General features: G+C 37.0%; 1 pseudogene; it reads left to right on the forward strand.

Moving 5' to 3' along the window:
• Nucleotides 1-11,630: 11,630 nt before the first annotated feature.
• Nucleotides 11,631-13,678, forward strand: LOC103109872 (zinc finger Ran-binding domain-containing protein 2-like; annotated as a pseudogene).
• The last annotated feature ends 6,041 nt before the right edge of the window (nucleotides 13,679-19,719 follow it).

Consider the following 19,719-nt stretch of genomic DNA (forward strand, 5'->3'; position numbering starts at 1 on the left):
AACGATGACATCAACAACAACAATAATAACTACATCAACAGTAAAAACAAGGGCAACAAAAAGGAAATAAATAAATATTAAAAAAAAGAAAATGTTTGCATAAAACTAAAGGCATGTCACTGTAATTCATAGAATTACTTTCTACTTTCTGAAAAGTAAAATTGATTTTAACACTGAAAATGACAGAATTTTGCCCCTCTAAAGAATAACCAGTGTTCACTAATTCATACTAACATATTCAACTTTTTGACATGCTTGAAAAACACCCATAATAATCATAAAGAGATTTAGACAGGTAACAAAGATATAGGATTATATTCTTCAAGGACTGATGATAAGATGTCAAGTAAATGTATTCATTATAACTTGTATTTAGTATTACAAAGAAGAATGGAACATCCTTATAAACAATTCCACAATAAACATCTCCCTGAATAGTCTAAATGCAAAAATATATTTCTTATAGCTAAAGGAAATATTTGCATATGAATTATTTATTGTAATACTGATTAAAATTACACAGTGACTTCAAACAAATCTTGACAGATGTTAGCTTTTAATCTGCTATTCAGAGTACTTTAATGATAATAACCATACTGTGAAAAGAATGACAAAAGAAGGGACAGAGGCACTTTACTTTAAGTTTATCACTTGTTAAAAAGATGTATTTGTATTTTTTATTTAAAATTTTTTTATTATCTTTGTTTATAGATTGGATAGAGACAGTCAGAAATTGATAGAGGGTGGTGCAGGGGATTAAGCTCAAGTGGCACAAAGCACAAGGACCCGCATATGGATCCTGGTTCAAGCCTCAGGCTCCCCACCTTCAAGGGAATTGCTTCACAAGTGATGAAGCAGGTCTGCAAGTGTCTTGTCTTTCTCTCCCCCTCTCTGTCTTCCTCTCCTTTCTCCATTTCTCTCTGTCCTATTCAACAGCAACATTAATAACCACAACAAGGGCAACAAAAAGGGAAAATTAATTAATTAATATTTTTTAAAAAAGGGAAGATATCAAGAGGGAAAGGAGGGATAGAGAGGGTGAGAGACAGACACCTGCAGCACTGCTTCACCACTTGTAAAGCTTTCCCTCTGCATTTGGGGACTGGGGGCTTGAACCCAGGTCCTTGCACATTGTAACATGTGTGCTCAACCATGTGCACAACCACCCAGCCCCAAAAGATGTATTTGTATTCATCTCATATGAGAATTTCATAAAATATGGAGGAAGTAAGAGAGGGAGGGAGGGAAAATGGAAAAGGGAGAGGGGAGAGACAGAAGAGAAGAGGGAAATTTAAAAAGTCAGAGCACCACAATAGAACATTCAGTGCCACAGACAGGACTTCCATGAATACAAGGGTGAACCCCTACTACTTGAGCTATTTCTCCAGTCACAGTTTTATCACTATCTCCCTAAGCAAAACTAATTCTGATAATACCACATTCACATCTGATTACCTCCAGTGAATGTGAGAAGTCATTATCTAGACACATGAAGAATAATGAAATACAGCCTACCCATAAGACTGGCAAATTTTTAAAAGATCATATTTAATAAGGTTTTTGTCATGTTATCAGACTTCTAGTTGCAGACAATAGAATCTACTGTCACTAATGTAAATAGAACAAAAGTTAGAAAACAGTTATCAGATGCTCAGAAAATTACAATAGTTGCAGAAACAGAGTCTGAGTGAAGTGGTCCAAAATAATTCTGAGAGCAAGTCTTAGCAAGTATTCTGTGGAGGAAACTATGATGTCTTAAATCTTGATTCACAATGTATGTCACCTCCATCACCAACAAAAAATATTCCTTGTAACATTTCTCTCCAATAAATTATTCTTTGACCAAAGTTTGATGTGACTGACAGTTTCCTACAGACAGGAGAAACTTGGAACTATAGCTTTCTGAATTTTACCATGGAAAAAAAAAATTCAGGAAGTTGGGCAGTAGCATAGCGGGTTAAGCACACGTGGGGCAAAGCTCAAGGACCAATGTAAACATCTCGGTTTGAGCTCCTGGCTCCCCACCTGCAGGGGAGTCGCTTCACAGGCAGTGAAGCACATCTGCAGGTGTCTGTCTTTCTCTCCCCCTCTCTGCCTTCCCCTCTTCTCTCCATTTCTCTCTGTCCTATCTAATAACAATGACATCAATAACAACAATAATAACTACAACGATAAGAAAAAATTCAAATACAGAGAATTATCAAAACATTAAAAAGTTGTCCAGAACTTTTAAGTTGACTTAAATGACTCATGTCTTTCTTGATAAAGATACTCACAAAAATAAAATCACCTGTCCAAAGATACAGAGCAGCTAAATGGATTAAAAAAGATCCGACTACTGTACATCTTCAGGAAACTCACACTCAAAGAAAGATAAACAGAAGCTTAATGTAAGAGCATGGATCAAGATTCTAAGCCAGTAATGCAGAATAAAAGGCAGGAACAACAATCTTGTTCTCAGATAAAATACACTTTCAGGTAAAGAAAGTAAGTAGAGGTAGAAAGGCAGTAACAACAATCTTGTTCTCAGATAAAATACACTTTCAGGTAAAGAAAGTAAGTAGAGGTAGAGAGGGACACTACATAATGTTCAAAGGATCAATCCAACAAAAAGACATAGCCATTATAAGTATATATGCTTCAATTTAGGTGCATCCAAATATATAAAACAAGTATTTACTGAACGCAAGGGAAATACCGAAAGTAACACAATGATAGGATGAGAACTTAACACACCACTCACAGTAAAAGACCAACCATCTGGACAAAAAAGTCAACAGGTATACAGCAGTCTAAAAAGAAACCATGGACAAGATGCAACTAACAGATATATACAGAAGTACTCATCATGAAATAAATGAATATATACATTTTCCCCAGTACACCTGGAACATTTACAAGGACTGACCACATGCTGGGACATTAAAACTCTCTAAACAAATATGTGAATATTCAAATCATAAGAAGCATCTTTTTAGACCATGATGAAATGAAATTAAAATTAAACCATAAAAATAGAAACTACTCCAAGGTCTGGAGACTAGACAACATGATTCTGAATAACAAGTGGTCATTGAAGAAATAAAAAAAAGAAATTAAGAATTACCTTGATACCAATGAAAGTGAAAAAATCAAATATAAGACCCAATAGGATGCATCAAAAGCAGTTCTGAGAGAAAAGTTTATAGCAATACAGACCCACCTTAATAAAGAGGAAATATCTCTAATAAACCATCTTCCAGTCCAACTGAACCAATTAGAAAAGGAACATCAATGAGGTTCAAAAGCCTGCAGAAGATAGGAAATAGTTAAAATCAGAGCAGAAATCAATTAAATAGAAAACAAAAAGACTGTCTGGAAGGTTAATAAAACCAAGAGCTTGTTCTTTAAAAGGATAAATAATATAAACTACTAGCTACATTCACTAAAAGAGAAAGACATGTAAAACCACTCAGAAATGAGAGAGGAGACATTATGGATATCTATATGGAAATAAATTTGACAACTCAGAAGAAATGGACATTTTTTATTATTTTTTTTTAACCAGAACACTGTTCAGTTCTGGCTTATGGTGTTGCGGGAGATTGAATCTGGGACGCTGTAGTCTCAGGCATGAGTCTCTTTGCATAACCATTATGCTATCTACTCTCTGCCCAATGGATATATTTTTAGAGATATATCAACAACCAACTATGACACAAGAAGAGGTAGATAAATTCAACAGGCCAATCACTAGAGCAAAAATTGAAGAAAATATTCAAAAGCCTTCCCAAGGACAAAAACCCAGGCATAGACAGTTATACTAATGAATTCTGTAAAACATTCAAAGAATAACTAATACCTCTTCTCCTCAAACTCTTCCAGAAAATAGAAGAAAAGGAAATACTCCCAAACACATTCTATGGGGCTAATATCACTCTCATTCCAAAGCAGGAAACAACTCTACTAAAAAGGAAACTATATATCTATATCTCCGATGAACACTGATGGCAAAGTTCATAAACAAAATCTTAGCTAATCAAATTGAACAATATATTAAGAGAATAATCCACCAAGATCAAGAGGGACTCATTCCTAGGAAACAGGGATGGTTCAGCATCCACAAGTCAATCTATGTAGCCTACCATATCAACAAAAAGGAAAATCACATAATCTTGTCAATTGATTCAGAAATGACATTCGACAAGGCCCAACACCCATTTATCATAAGGGCCCTCAAGAAATTGGGAGTGGACAATTCATCAACATAGTAAAGGTTATGTATGATAATCCCATGACTAACATCTTCCTCAATGAGAAAAAAATGGAAAGTGTCCCCCTAAAAGCAGAAACTAGGCAAGGATGTCCACTTTCACCACTTCTATTCAATATAGTCCTAGATGTCCTTTCCATCTCAATCAGACAAGAAAAAGATATCAAAGAATTTTACATTGGGAAGGATGAAGTTACATTATCATTATTTTTAGATGCTGTTATACTCAGAGGACCCAAAAAACTACTGGAAATCGTTAATAAATTCAGTGAAGTATCAGAACAAAAAATCAGTACTCATAAATCTGTGTCATTTCTTTACACAAAAGGTGGGTTAGAGGAAAGGGAACTGAAGGAAGCAATACATTTACAATTAAACCCTCCAATATAAAATGCTTAGGAATAAATCTAAGAGATGTGGTGAAGGGTCTTTGTCGTTTTCGACGGGTTAGGTTGTTTTCGCTGGGCTGGCTTCAGGGGCAGGTAACAGACGACCAGGGACTCATAGTTGAGCTGTAGGCAGTAACTCTTTATTCATGCAGGACGCAGCACAATCTAAGACGAGCTAAGCTAAACTCAAGGTAAAGTACTCTAAAACTCACAATGCTGTCTTTATATATACTTGCCAAGTAGGGTGGAAACAGGGTGTGACATAGAGAGGGTGGAGAGAAAAGTGACTGGTGACAATCAGAGTGTGACAAGGAGAGGATCAGGGTGTGACAAGGAGGGGGGGTGGAGCAAAAACATATCATGAAACAGTGGGGATTGAACCAATGCCCTGGAGGGAGGTGCTTGTTAACAGCGGTTATATAAATAGAATGAAGTGGTTATGTAAATAGAATAGTGTTAAGCAGGGAGGATTTAAACCAAATGAAACAGAAGGGGTCTCATGCATACCAACAGGTCTTTTCAATGAAAACTATAAGACAGTGTTAAAAAAATAGAATACAACACAAAGCAATGGAAAAACCATCCCCACCCACTCCCACCCCCCACTGTCCCAGGAAGCTGCATGTCTACCCCTCACCACTGGGTTATTACTTTGGTGCCCTACTTACAATTTGGTCAGGTCCTGCTTTTAGTTTGCCTTTCAGATCTTCTTAGTCAACTTCTGTTGATGAGTGGAATCATCCCATACTCATCTTTATCTTTCTGACTTAGCTCACTTAACATAATACCTTCTAGCTCCGTCAAAGATGGGTCAGAGAAGGTGAGTTCATTGTTCTTAGTAGCTGCATAGTATTCCATTGTGTATATATACCACAGCTTTCTCAGCCACTCATCTGTTGTTGGGCACCTGGGTTGCTTCTAGGTTTTAGCTATTATGAATTGTGCTGCTATGAACATAGGAGTACACACCTCTTTTTGATTGGGTGTTATGGAGTCCTTGGGGTATAACCCCAGGAGAGGAATTACTGGATCATATGGAAGGTCCATGTCTAGCCTTCTGAGAGTTTTCCAGACTGCTCTCCACAGAGGCTGGACCAATTTAAATTCCCACCAGCAATGTAAAAGGGTTCCTCTGTCCCCACAACCTCTCCAGCATTTGTTGCTGCTATTCCAAGCTTTAGGTTCATGATTGCTCAACAATTTGTTTGACTTTGTATGTTAACTCTCTTTTCAGTCACCAGGTTCCAGATGTCATCAGGATGCCAGCCAGGTTTTCCTGGACTGAAGAACCCACCAATGTGTCCTGGAGCTCTGCTTCCCCAGAAACCCACCCTACTAGGGAAAGAGAGAGGCAGACTGGGAGTATGGACCCACCAGTCAACGCCCATGTTCATTGGGGAAGCAATTACAGAAGCCAGACCTTCTACCTTCTGCAACCCACAATGACCCTGGGTCCATGCTCCCAGAGGGATAGAGAGTGGGAAAGCTATCAGGAGAGGGGGTGGGATATGGAGAATGGGTGGTGGGAATTGTGTGGAATTGTACCCCTCCTACCCTATGGTTTTGTTAATTAATACTTTCTTAAATAAATAAAATAAAATAAAATAAAATAAAAAATAAAGAAGAATAAATATTGTGAAAATGGCAATCCTGCCAAAATCAGTCTACAGATTTAAAGTAATCCCTACAAAAATACCAATGACATATTTCAAGGCAATTGAACAACTTATCAAAAAATCATATGATATGATAAAAAGCATGAATAGCAAAAGTGCCCTTGAGGAAAAAAAAAAAAAAAGAGGGCCAAAAATGCCTAATGACAAAAAAAAGAAAGTCTCTTTAACAAATGGTGCTGGGTGAATTAGACTACCACATGTAGAAAAATGAAACTAGGCCACCACTTAAGACTATGCACCAACATATTAGCTCAAAATGTACCAAATATTTGGATAGTAGATCTAAAACTACAAGATATACAGAAGAACATACTGATGACATTAAAGATGTTAATGGGCAAAGGGAAAAAAATTAACAAATGGGTCTATATCAGATTGAAAAGCTTTAACACATTCAAAATAAAATTCCATGAAAATAAACAGGAAACACATCAAGTAGGAAATGATATTTTCACACTACTCTTCACACAACTAGTTGATATCAAACTATAAAGAACTCCTACAGCTAACAAAATGAAAAGAACCTAACAAAAAATGAGGACAAGTAGTTCTCTAAAGAAGAGATACAAGCAGCTGTGTTTCATTCTCTGGGTCAACTAGGAATAACAAAGAGGATCACAAGACCAACACCAAGACAGGATTAGAATTACTTTGGGAACCCAACAAGTCATGGGTGAGTGCAAACACATATGGCTACTGGACAGAGAGGAGCTTAAGGACAGATTCCTGGGACTAAATGGAGAAGTCTCTTCAACAAATAGTGTTAGAAAAAAATGGGTTGAAACATTCAGAAGAATGAAATTGAACCACTATATTTTACCAAACACAAAATTAAATTCCAAATGGATCAAGGATCTGGATGTTAGACCAGAAGCTATCAAATACTTAAAGGAAAATATTGGCAGAACTTTTTTCCATATAAATTTTAAAGGTAACTTCTATGATAGAAATCCAGTTACAAAGACTAAATAAGAAACTGAGACTACATAAAACTAAAAATCCTCTGCACAGCAAAAGATACCACCACACAAACAAAGAGACCCCTTACAGAATGGGAGAATATTTTTATATGCCATAAATTAGATAAGAGGCTAATAACCAAAATCTATAAAGAGCTCACCAAACTCAGCAAAAAGAAAACAAATGACCCAATCCAAAAAATGGGAAGAGGATATGCACAGAATATTCACCACAGAAGAGATCCAAAAGGCCAAAAAACATATTAAACAAAAAACTCTCCAAGTCACGGATTGTCAGAGAAAGACAACAATGCGATACCACTTCACTCCTGTGAGAATGTCATACATCAGAAAATGTAGCAGCAATGTTGGAGACATTGAAGGAACCCTCCTGTACTGTTGGTGGGAATGTAAATAGGTCCAACCCCAGTGGAGAGCAGTCTGGAGAAATTTCAGAAGACTAGAAGTGGCCCTTCCCTATGACCTTGCAATTCCTCTCCTGGGGATATATCCTAAGGAACCAAGCATACCCATCCAAAAAGATTTGTGTATACTTATGTTCATAGCAGCATAATTTGTAATAGCCAAAACCTGGAAGAAATTCAAGTGTCTAACAACACATCAGTGGCTGAGCAAGTTGTGGTCTATATACATGATGAAATACTACTTAACTGTTAAAAATGATGAATTCACTTTGTTTACCCCATCTTAAATGAAGCTTGAAGAGATCATGTTAAGTGAGATAAGTCAGAATCAAAAGGATGAATATGAGGTGATCTCACTCACAGAAGTTGAAAAACAAGATCAGAAGGGAAAACACAAAGCAGACTTGGACTGGAGTTGGTGTATTTAACCAAAGTAAAAGACTCTGGGGTGGGTGGGTATGAGGGTTCAGGACCTGGAAAAGGATGACAGAGGACATAGTGGGGGTTGTATTGTTATGTGGAAATGTTATACATGTACAAACTATTATATTTTACTGTCTACTGTAAACCATTAATCCCCCAATAAAGAAATAAAATAAGAGATATACATGACTTATAGACTATGTGGAAATTCACTCATCATTAGAGAAATGCAAATTAAAACTACATTGAAATTTCACTTCACACCTGTGAGAACGGGCTTCATAAATAAAATAAGAGAGGGAGTTGGGCGGTGGTGCAGCAGGTTAAGTGCACGTGGCGCAAAGCGCAAGGACTAGGTAAGGATCCCGGTTAGAGCCTCTGGCTCCCCACCTGCAGAAGAGTTGCTTCACAGGCAGTGCAGCAGGTCTACAGGTGTCTGTCTTTCTCTCCCCCTCTCTGTCTTCCCCTCCTCTCTCCATTTCTGTCCTATCCAACAACAATGACATTAATAACCACAACAATGTTAAACAACAAGGACAACAAAAGGGAAAATTAATAAATAAATGCTAAAAATAAAATAAGAGAAGATAAGTGTTGAAGAGGATGTGAAGAGAGAGGAACTTTACCACACAGCTGGTGGAAGTACAAACTGGTGCAGCCATTATGAACAGTATGGGGAATCCATAAGCAAATACCAATGGAAATACCTTATTATCCAGCAATTCCACTTCTAGGTATTTACCCAAAAGGTACATTAACACTCATTCAAAGGGTATATTCAACTCCATGTTCACAGTGGCATTATTCACAGTAGTTAAAACTTGGAAGCAACCAAAATGTCCTTCAATAGAAGACTGGATAAACATTTTTGGGACATTTACTCAATAGAGTATTACTCAGAAATAAAAAAGACAATGTTGTGTCCTTTGAGATAAAATGGATGGAACTGGAGAAGTTTATACTTAGTAAAGTAAGTAAGGAGGCAAATGAAAACTAAAGAATGCTTCCATAAATGCAGTACATAAAGAACTGATTACATGAATGTGATAAAAAAAGTCAACTCATATCTAAAACTATGGGAGAAATATGGTGGTTATATAAGGGAGTGAGGGTAGGGACACAGACCCTTTATAATAAGAGTGGTGAGAAACTATATGCTAAAAAAAGAAAGAAAGGAAAGAAGAAAGGAATGAAGGAATGAAGGAAGGAAAGAAGGGAGGAAGGAAAAAGGGAAATGAACAGAAGAAATATAAAGACATAGAAAACTGAGAAATGTTGTACATGGACCAACAACTATTTATTATAAACTATTAATACCCCAAATAAAAGAAATAAAAGGAAAAAAGAAGGCAGTGTGTGGGGGGGGCTGACATTTTTGGAAAAATAAAAAACAACAGATATTGGAAATTAGATGTCCTCATGTAATTCTGATGTAACTATCAATTGGGAAAGGATCTTCAAAATATAATTTGGTGGTACCAAGAACAATTTTAAATGCATATTTACTATGATCAGCTTTCAAGTCTGGGAATCTATGCTGTAAAAATAATCACATAAGTGGAGAGGTAACTCACTATTAGGTTGCTTGCCATGTCATGTATCCAGTCAATGTTTGAGCACCTGCAACACAAAGCAGATGCAACAAAACTAGGGGAAGTCACCTTACTAAGCAAAGGAATATATTTATATATCACACATTCAATGAATTAAAATCCAAAATATATTTCAAAAAATCATACAACTCAAAAAATACTAGTAAAAGTTTGGCAGATATGACTAGATACTTCTCTAATCAAGACAAAGAAATGACAACAGGTACATTACAAAATGATCATCATTAGGAAAATGCAAGTTAAAAAAACTCAAGGAGTTAGCACTAGAAACAAACACTGGCAAGTATAAGAAGAAAAAGGAATACTCATGCATTGTTTCTAGGAATGTAAATCAGTACAATCTCTACAGAAAATAGTATGGAGACTCCTCAAAAACTCAAAATGAAACTACTATAATGATATAAATACAAGAATATAAAACACTAATTTTAAAATTAGTTGCACTAGCTTCTTCCAAAAGAGACCATAAATAATCATCTGCAATATTCTTGTCTTTAGGTTCATGATTAGTCAACAATTTGTTCTGCCTTATATCTTTTTTTAAATTTTTTTATTTATAAAAAGGAAACACTGACAAAAACCACAGGATAAGAGGGGTACAACTCCACACAATTCCCACCATCAGAACTCCATATCCCACCCCCTCCCTTGATAGATTTCCTATTCTTTACCACTCTGGGAGTATGAATCCAGGATCATTATGGGGTGCAGAAGATGGGAGGTCTGGTTTCTGTAATTGCTTCCCCGCTGAACATGGGCATTGGCAATTCGATCCATACTCTCAGCCTGTCTCTCTCGTTCCCTAGTGGGGCGGGATTCTGGGGAAGTGGGGCTGCAGGGCACATTGGTGGGGTCTTCTGCCCAGGGAAGTCCCGTTGGCATCAAGTTAGCATCTGGAACCTGGTGGCTGAAAAAAAGAGTTAACATATAGAGACAAAAAAACTTGTTGACTAATCATGAACCTAAAGGCTGGAAAATTTCATTTGAAGAGTTGGGGGGGGGTCTCCGTTTTGCAGATAGTAGTCCTATTTTAACTCTTTTTAAAAACACTTTATTTTTTAATTATCTTTATTTATTTATTTATTGGATAGTGACAGCCATAAATCAAGAAGGAAGGGGGAGATAGAGAGGAAGAGAGACAGAGAGACACCTGCAGCTCTGCTTCACCACTTGCAAAGCTTTCCCCCTGCAGGTGGGGACCGCGGGTGCAAACCTGGGTCTTTGTACACTGTAATGTGCACTCAACCAGGTGCGCCACCACCAGGCCCTGTATCATAAGTCTTTTTCAGCCACCAGGTTTCAGACACTGTCATGATGCCAATCTGACTTCCCTGGGCAGATGACCCAACCAATATGTCCTGAAGCCCAATCTCCCCAGATCCCTACCCCACTAGGGAAAAAGAGAGACAGGCTGGGAGTATGGATCAACCTGTCAACACCCCTGTTTAGTGGGGAAGCAATTACAGAAGCCAGACCTTCCACTTTCTGCACCCCATAATGATCCTGGGTACATATTCCCAGAGGGACAAAGAATAGGAAAGCTTTCAAGGGAGGGTATTGAATACAGAGTTCTAGTGGTGGCAATTATATGGAGCTGTACCCCTCTTATCCTATGGTTTTGTCAATAGTTCCATTTTATAAATAAATAAACAGAAATGGACTAAATGCTCATAGACAGATATTTAGATAAAGACGATATAGTATATATGCTGAATGAAATACTATTCAGTTATTTTTTAATAATTTAATATTTTCTTTTGCTACACTATGCATGAATGGATCTTGAGGTGATTATGCTAAGTGAAATGTCAGAAAAAAATAAAAACAAATACCAGAATCACTAATGACTGTGCATAAAACAGATTCCTAGGGCTTGTGGTGGCGGTGACCAAGATGTCGACCAAGAATTTCTGAGTCAGTGACGGCGACTGGATTTGCCCTAACAAAAATTGTGGAAATGTAAACTTTGCCCGAAGAACTAGCTGTAATAGATGTGGTCGAGAGAAGACAACTGAGGCTAAGATGATGAAAGCTGAGGGCACTGAAATAGGAAAGACACTTGCAGAAAAGAGCCGAGGCCTATTCAGTGCTAATGACTGGTAGTGTAAAACTTGCAGCAATGTAAATTGGGCAAGAAGGTCAGAGTGTAACATGTGTAATACTCCGAAGTATGCAAAGTTAGAAAAACGAACAGGATATGGTGGTGGTTTTAATGAAAGAGAAAATGTTGAATATATAGAAAGAGAAGAATCTGATGGTGAATATGATGAATTTGGGTGTAAAAAGAAAAAATACAGAGGGAAGGCAGTTGGTCCTGCATCTATTTTAAAGGAAGTTGAAGACAAAGAATCTGAGGGTGAAGAAGAGGACGAGGATGAAGATCTCTCTAAATATAAATTAGATGAGGATGAGGATGAAGATGATGCTGATCTCTCAAAATATAATCTTGATGCCAGTGAAGAGGAAGATAGTAATAAAAAGAAATCTAATAGATGAAGTCGTTCAAAATCTCGATCTTCACATTCACAATCTTCATTACGCTCATCCTCCCCCTCAAGTTCAAGGTCTAGGTCCAGGTCCCGTTCAAGAAGTTCATTCATTTCAGTCAAGGTCTCGTTCCAGTTCCAGAGAACGTTCGAGATCTCGTGGGTCGAAATCAAGATCCAGCTCCAGGTCCCACAGGGGCTCTTCTTCCCCACGAAAAAAGATCTTATTCAAGTTCATCATCTTCTCCTGAGAGGAACAGAAAGCGAAGTCGTTCTAGATCTTCTTCATCTGGTGATCGCAAAAAAAGACGAACAAGATCACGGTCACCTGAAAGGCACCACAGGTCATCTTCTGGATCATCCTATTCTGGTTCCCGTTCGAGTTTGAAAAAGAAATAATGTATTAAAATTTACATTTAAAAAACAAAATACCAGTACAGTGCATGAAACATATTTTTTAAGAAGTTGGTGTCCTACTTGGTCAGAAGTGCTGAATCTGCTAGTAGAGGTGCATGCCCTTCATTGCTTTTCAAAATAATGCACCTGTGGGTTGTTTTTTGTTGTTTTCTTTATTTTTTCCTTTTTCTTTTCTTTTTTTTTTGTGAAATTAAAGATAGTATTTTAAGCCAGAATGTTCCAGAATTGATACTCTCATTCATTACTTCAACCATTCATTTCATTTACAACCATCTCAGCTGAACTTCTGATATTAGACAAGACTGGTAAACCATTGTTGAAAATGGTTTTCCATTATTGGAAACAGTCTATGTCAACCTATGTTTAAAAAAAAAAATTATTGGGAAAGGTTTAAACTGGTTGCATAACAACCACTGGAAACTTAATCTGAAATTCCCTATACTAAGGCATTGTCTTGTTTTATCATTTTCATTTTTTATACCACCATACGTAGTACAGAAAAGTCTTGTGAATTGTAGAAAGAGAAAATATTGCTAGGTTCTCCCATTTGACATGTTTTTGAGCAAGAATGTCTTAAAAGAGTTTACCTCTTATACCACTGTGGTTACCTGATGAAGTGAAAATTCTTATTTTGAAATATTTGATAGATTACAAAGATTTTGTGTGATAGTTTTTAAAAATCCATTTACCACGTAGGATGGCATGGACAAATATCAATTATAATGAGGAACAAATTGAAAAGCTTCTGATTATAAAAGAAAAAGATCAAAACAGGCATTGTGTAATTTATATGAACATTTGTTTTTTTAACACAAGACATAAGTATAAATACTGTTCCTTTTTTAAATTACTTATGGCTTAAAATACTTTCAGAATTTTATCCCCTAAAATTAAAATTTGTTCACTTAAGCTCCAAAAAAAAAAAAAAAAAGATTCCTGGATATCATTCCCTAAATATTTGGACTCATGTATTTAATGTGGGGGTCTACAATTTCTGTCTAATAGGGTTTCATAATGTTCTCCACTTCTATAATATATTAATGTCCCAATTTCCAGAATTTGATATATTAAAAAATATAGCCAAATATTTTACATAGGGGAGATTACCCTGGATTACCCAGATGATCTTGACCTAAATACAACTCCTATATGTATATATACTCAACCAAATTTGCTACCACCCAGCCTCAGTATTGTCATTAAATGTGGTAGAAAGAAGCAGAAGAATCAGGGGCGGAAACGATGTAGCTTTAGAAAGATTTGACTGAACATTGCTTTATATGAAGAATGAAGGGAGTTCTAAGCAAGGTATGGAGGTATCTGAGGAGAAAAAATAAAAAAACAATAAAAGAGATTTTCCTGAATTATCCATAACGAAACAAGTCCTTTTTATACCTGGATTTTGGCCCAGGATACCCAACTAAGATTTCAGATCTATTGAATTGCAAGACAATTAACTTTGTGTTGTTCTAAACCACTGTATTCATAGCAATTTGATGAAGTATCAAAAAGAAAATAGTACACATGAAATTCTAATAAAAGCTGTTTCTTCTTTTCCCTCTCTTCCATTTTCATGATCCTATATACTCCTTAAAAGATCTGTCCCTACTGTTGCATTACCTTTCTGACCTCATCTACTACTGTGTTTAGTTCTTTGACATAACTCGTGTTCCTATCATAGTGTCTATAAACAGTTATTATAAAGTGCTAAATAAAAAGTTGAGAAATGTGCTGAAATAGGACCCTATATAGACTATTGTGTAAGCTTTAGAATAAAAAATCATATTAATTTACATTATTGGATATCAGAAATGTGTTCTTTGAATAACTTGTAACTTCATGATTACACATCTGGTACAAGACATTCTTTCCTGTTAAAGGTCAACTTACTTTTTGATGGTTTAATGAAGCATTTTAATGTGTGGCCCACACAGAGCTACATCAGAAACTGTCATAAGTACATTTAGTTCCCGGGTCCTAATACTAAGGTATGAATATAGAAAAATAAGTTGGACTTTTTTATCTATATATTGTTTTTGAAAAAATGATGTAGGGTTTTATAGGTAACTTTACCAAGTGAAAAAAGCAAGTGGCAAAGCAATTTCTGATCACACAGTATTTCTAGAGTTATACCTAAAGCTAAAGAAATCTAATTGAGGAAAATGTCCCAGAAAAATGTTTCATGCACTCCAAAGATCTGTCATATTATGTTCCAGTAACTGAATCTGTATTTTGATCAATAGAATAAACAAATTACTAAAATTTTTAAAGTTTTTTCTAAATAATTCAGCTTTTTCTGGTTTAATAAACTACCAAGCTGCACAACAACAGCAATAAACTCTTCCTGAAATATTTAAAATATCCCACTGTGTAAGAGTTTTTTTTTTTTTCATAAAAAGTTGCTGGGAAATTGTGCAGATGCAGTCACATCTGCCATGTTGTCCCCTCAGGCTACTGCTAGTTCCCTCAAGAGTGGGGACATTCTTGGAGTGCCTGTTCTGCCATGTTGTGCCCTCAGGGCATTGTCTATATCCTCGAGATATCTGGAGTGTTTTGGTTACTCCTCCCCCCTCCCATTCTCACGAGAGTTTTTTTTTTTTTTCCTCCAGGATTATTGCTGGGCTCGGTGCCTGCACCATGAATCCACCACTCCTGGAGGCCATTTTTCCCCCTTTTTGTTGCCCTAGTTGTTGCAGCCTCGTTGAGGTTATTATTGCCATTGTTGACGTTGCTTTATTGTTGGATAGGACAGAGAGAAATGGAGAGAGGAGGGGAAGACAGAGAGAGAGGGGAGAGAAAGATAGACACCTGCAGACCTGCTTCACCACCTGTGAAGCGACTCCCCTGCAGGTGGGGAGCCAGGGGCTTGAACCAGGATCCTTACGCTGGTCCCTGCGCTTTGCGCCATGTGCGCTTAACCCACTGCGCCACTGCCCAACTCCCTCTCACGAGAATTATTATCCTATCCTGGAGTGCTATGGTTAGTCCTCCCCCTTCCCATTCCCGTGAAAGCTACTCCTATAAAAGCCCTTCTTCCGCACCTCTCTCTCTTGCCAGCGTTTCACTTTGGTGCTTAGATGCAGGAAAGGTTACTGCGTGAGGCGGCCACTTTCGCTACCTCCATGTGGCCCAACCTGCTTCTCTCTCACCCAACTCTGAGGTGCTAGCACAAATAAAGATTTGTGTTCCCTCTTCACTCCGGACCTCCTCTCTCTCTTCTCCGTGGTACAGAATGACAAAAAAGTGATTGTATTTTAGCTATCCTGCATGTGAATTTTGAAAAACTACCCCTGTGCCATATGTTTAAGATGAATTGTTGTCTTGCTGTACCATCTTCTATATACCTTTCTTCTTTATATCCTCTGAATTTAAATTCAGTGGTCAAACTCATCTACCTTTATCTTTAGTTTCATATCTTCCTTACTATTTCATGTTCTAATTATCTTAAACTTAACCACTCTATTTTGTATTCTATGACACAATCTTCTGTTTCCTTGATGGTTCTCTGCTAGAGCATGTCTTTTCTCTGTCCCTGCTCCTAGCAAAGTATATGGTACATCACAATGGGTGAGATCCTAGCTATAGATTATTTTCCCCCCACTTTTGTTGCCCTTGTTGTTCATCATCATTGTCATTGTTAGTATTGTTGATGTTATTGCTGTCGTCATTGTTGGATAAAACTGAGAGAGATGGAAAGAAGAAGGGGAGGCAGAGGGGGAGAGAAAGATAGACACCTGAAGACCTGCTTTACCACCTGTGAAGTGAACCCCCTGCAGTTGGGGAGCCAGGGGTCAAACCAGGATCCTTATGTAGGTCCTTGCACTTAACCCACTGCACCACCGCCCAGCTCCCTAGCTATAGATTCTTAAAGGACTCTGAGAGCTGAAGAGGCTCTGATGGTGGAGGAGGACATAGCCTGGAAGTGAGAGTTTTTTTGCAGAAAACTGAGAGATTTTACAAGTGTATTAAAAACTACATTTACGGGAGTTGGGCAGTAGTGCAGCGGGTTAAGCGCACATGGCGTGAAGTGCAAGGACCAGCATAAGGATCCTGCTTGCAGGCTCCGGTTCCCCACCTGCAGGGGAGTCACTTCACAGGCGGTGAAGCAGGTCTGCAAGTGTCTGTCTTTCTCTCCCCATCTCTATTTTCCCCTCCTTTCTCCATTTCTCTCTGTCCTATCCAACAACAATGACATCAATAACAACAACAATAACTACAACAACAATAAGAAAAAAACAAGGGCAACAAAAGGGAAAATAATAAATAAATAAAATAAAATAAAAAAATAAAAACTGCATTTACTGTCAACCATTAATATCCCCAATAAAGCAATTTAAAAAAATATTTATTTTATTCATTACATATGAGGAGAAAGCTTCAGATGAGACACAAACAGAGAGAGGAAAACCATCCAGAACACTACTCTGCGACTTCTAGAGCCAAGAGACAGAACTGGGAAATTCAGACATGCAAATCCAATGCTGTACCAGTTAAGCTATGGTCCCAACAATGGGCAGAGAACTATTTGTTAGATGTATGCATAAAAGAAAGATGAATATCAGTGGGCATTGGGTCATAAGAAATTACAGATTTTTTTTTTAACAAAACTTGATACCTGGGCATTGTGTAAGATATAATTAATCCCTGTGCAACTTTGTAATAATAAGTACTTTTGTCTCTTTATAGTCCAGTTTGAACTGAGAAAATAAATAGTATAAATAAACTCTCTACTAAAAAAAGCAATTAATTTTTCTACACAGAGGAAAACAAACTTAAAGAAATATGGAGTTTTTTCTAGGTGCATACAACTATCAAATCCCCAACATAAAGAGAAACAAACAAGTTTTCTTCTAGTACTCCATGCAGACTACCCTGCATAAGACAGTTTAAGAAAATATATTGCTACAGGAATTGTCCATATCAGTCATCTCCACACTGTATGTCAGGCATCTGCACTCACTTCATTTTGCCAATTCCTTGTTAGGGGACTGATGTTCAGAGAAGCAAAGGAATGTGCCTGGTTCATGCAATTACCAGTGATAGACTTAGACTATGACCTTAGGTTTTCTGCCTCCAACTCAAAATTTTTTGTAACGACAGGCTATTTCCTCTAAACAAAGGGATTGTAAAAGTCTTGGCTATAAATACGTATGATTTGAATCCATACTCATAAGACAGTTTTGTACTAGACATGAAAAAGCAAGAGAGGTATAGTTTTAAGTGCAAACACCACTAATTAAGAAGCAATAACTCTGGCTTACTCACATAAGGGCTTAATGATTTAGGGAATAAAGGTTTTCTTGCTTGCTTTTGCAATTTTATTGGAAAATAATTCACTCACTTTTGCTGTTCACAATATTATCACTTTTTTTTTTTTTTGGTAATCATACAAAAAAGAAAATCTCACAGAAGAAAAAGACAACTTTCCCTAGCTGGGTCATTACTGTATATCTAGCACTGAATATATCATAGTTGGTATCTAAAGAAGTCTTCCCAACAATTCTATGAAGCAAGTATTTCCATTTTATTTCCATCTGAGGGTAAGTTCCTTTGCTAAAATGATCCCAAGACATATTTTTAAAACCACTGCACGTTATTGCCTATACCTGGAAGTATGCTACTAAATACAAATAATCCTAGATGAATAACCTCTATAGATAGCCAACATATTTAAACAAGATTCTATTAATATAATATCTCTTATTAAGGCTTTTCACAGAAAAGTTTTAGAAAGGAGGCCTAGGTGTTATGGAGCATTACTTTATTTGCATGAACAAGGCACATTCATGTAATTGCATGAACAAGGCACATTCCTTTGCTTCTCTGAACATCAGTCCCCTAACAAGGAATTGGCAAAGTAAAGTGAGAGCAGATACCTGGCATACAGTGTGGAGATGACTGATATGGACAATTCCTGTAGCAATATATTTTCTTAAACTGTCTTATGCAGGGTAGTCTGCATGGAGTACTAGAAGAGAACTTGTTTGTTTACATTTTGACAAGAGGACAAGGGCCTTTGTCACTGTGCCTATCTCTTCTTTAAGTAAGAACTATTCTTCTAGGGGAGGATATTATTCGTAGAGAGAAAAACTTAAAACAATCAACTCCCACCCCAAAGGTCAATTAATCAATTGATTAAAGAGGTGGGTAGGTTGGAAGGTAGATAGCATAATGGTTATGCAAAGAAACTCTCATGCCTGAGGCTCCAAAGTCCCAGATTCAATCCCCTGAACCACCATAAGCCAGAGCTGAGCATGCTCTGGTTAAAAATTAATAATAATAATAATAAAATAAAATAAAGAGGTGGGTAAAAGCAAAGGATTATTTTCACATGATTTCCCAGAAATATTTACCTCCCACTTTCCTAAGTTCTAATGATTACTCTGGGATGGCCTACCTTGATCCAATAAATAGCATTTGTTATTCTCCCTATTCATCTACTCAATCAGAATTTACTGAGCACATACTATATGTCAAGTCCTATACTGGGTATTTAAGAGGAAGGAAATGAAACAAAACCCCTTGGGTCTTGATTTCATGAAGCTTATATTATAGTGAGGGATTCCACTGCTAGTTAATTTTTTTTCTTTAGATTGATTGATGTATTTGAGAAAGTGGGAGGCAAAGAACCAAAGCATCACTCTGACCTATACATTGCAGGGATCAAACCTGATACTTTATGCTTGCAGGTCCTGTGCACTATAAATAACTGTGTCACCTCTAGGTATTCAGGGAGTCCATTATTATACAAATACACATATCTAATTAAACATACATATATTATGCAGGAACACAAACTGACTTAGACTGAGGGTAGAGAAGGCTTCACTGAGGAATAAAATTTGAGTTAACACATGAAAATGGTGGAGCTGAGATTACTCCATGCAGAGAAAACACTATATGCAAAGAGAAGGTGCATAATTAACCTTATTCAAATTCCCTGAGACTGCCTCATAAAAGGATGGCTTTAGCCTGGCCCAGGACCAGACCTAGAGAAATTTTCTTAACATTTGATTTAGCCATATCTATATTTTCTATTTGAATCTTTATTTTGGGGGGGGTGGTGGGTGAAGGGGAGG

The sequence above is a fragment of the Erinaceus europaeus genome, chromosome 2 (assembly GCF_950295315.1).
Source record: "Erinaceus europaeus chromosome 2, mEriEur2.1, whole genome shotgun sequence".
Taxonomy (NCBI): Eukaryota; Metazoa; Chordata; class Mammalia; order Eulipotyphla; family Erinaceidae; genus Erinaceus; species Erinaceus europaeus.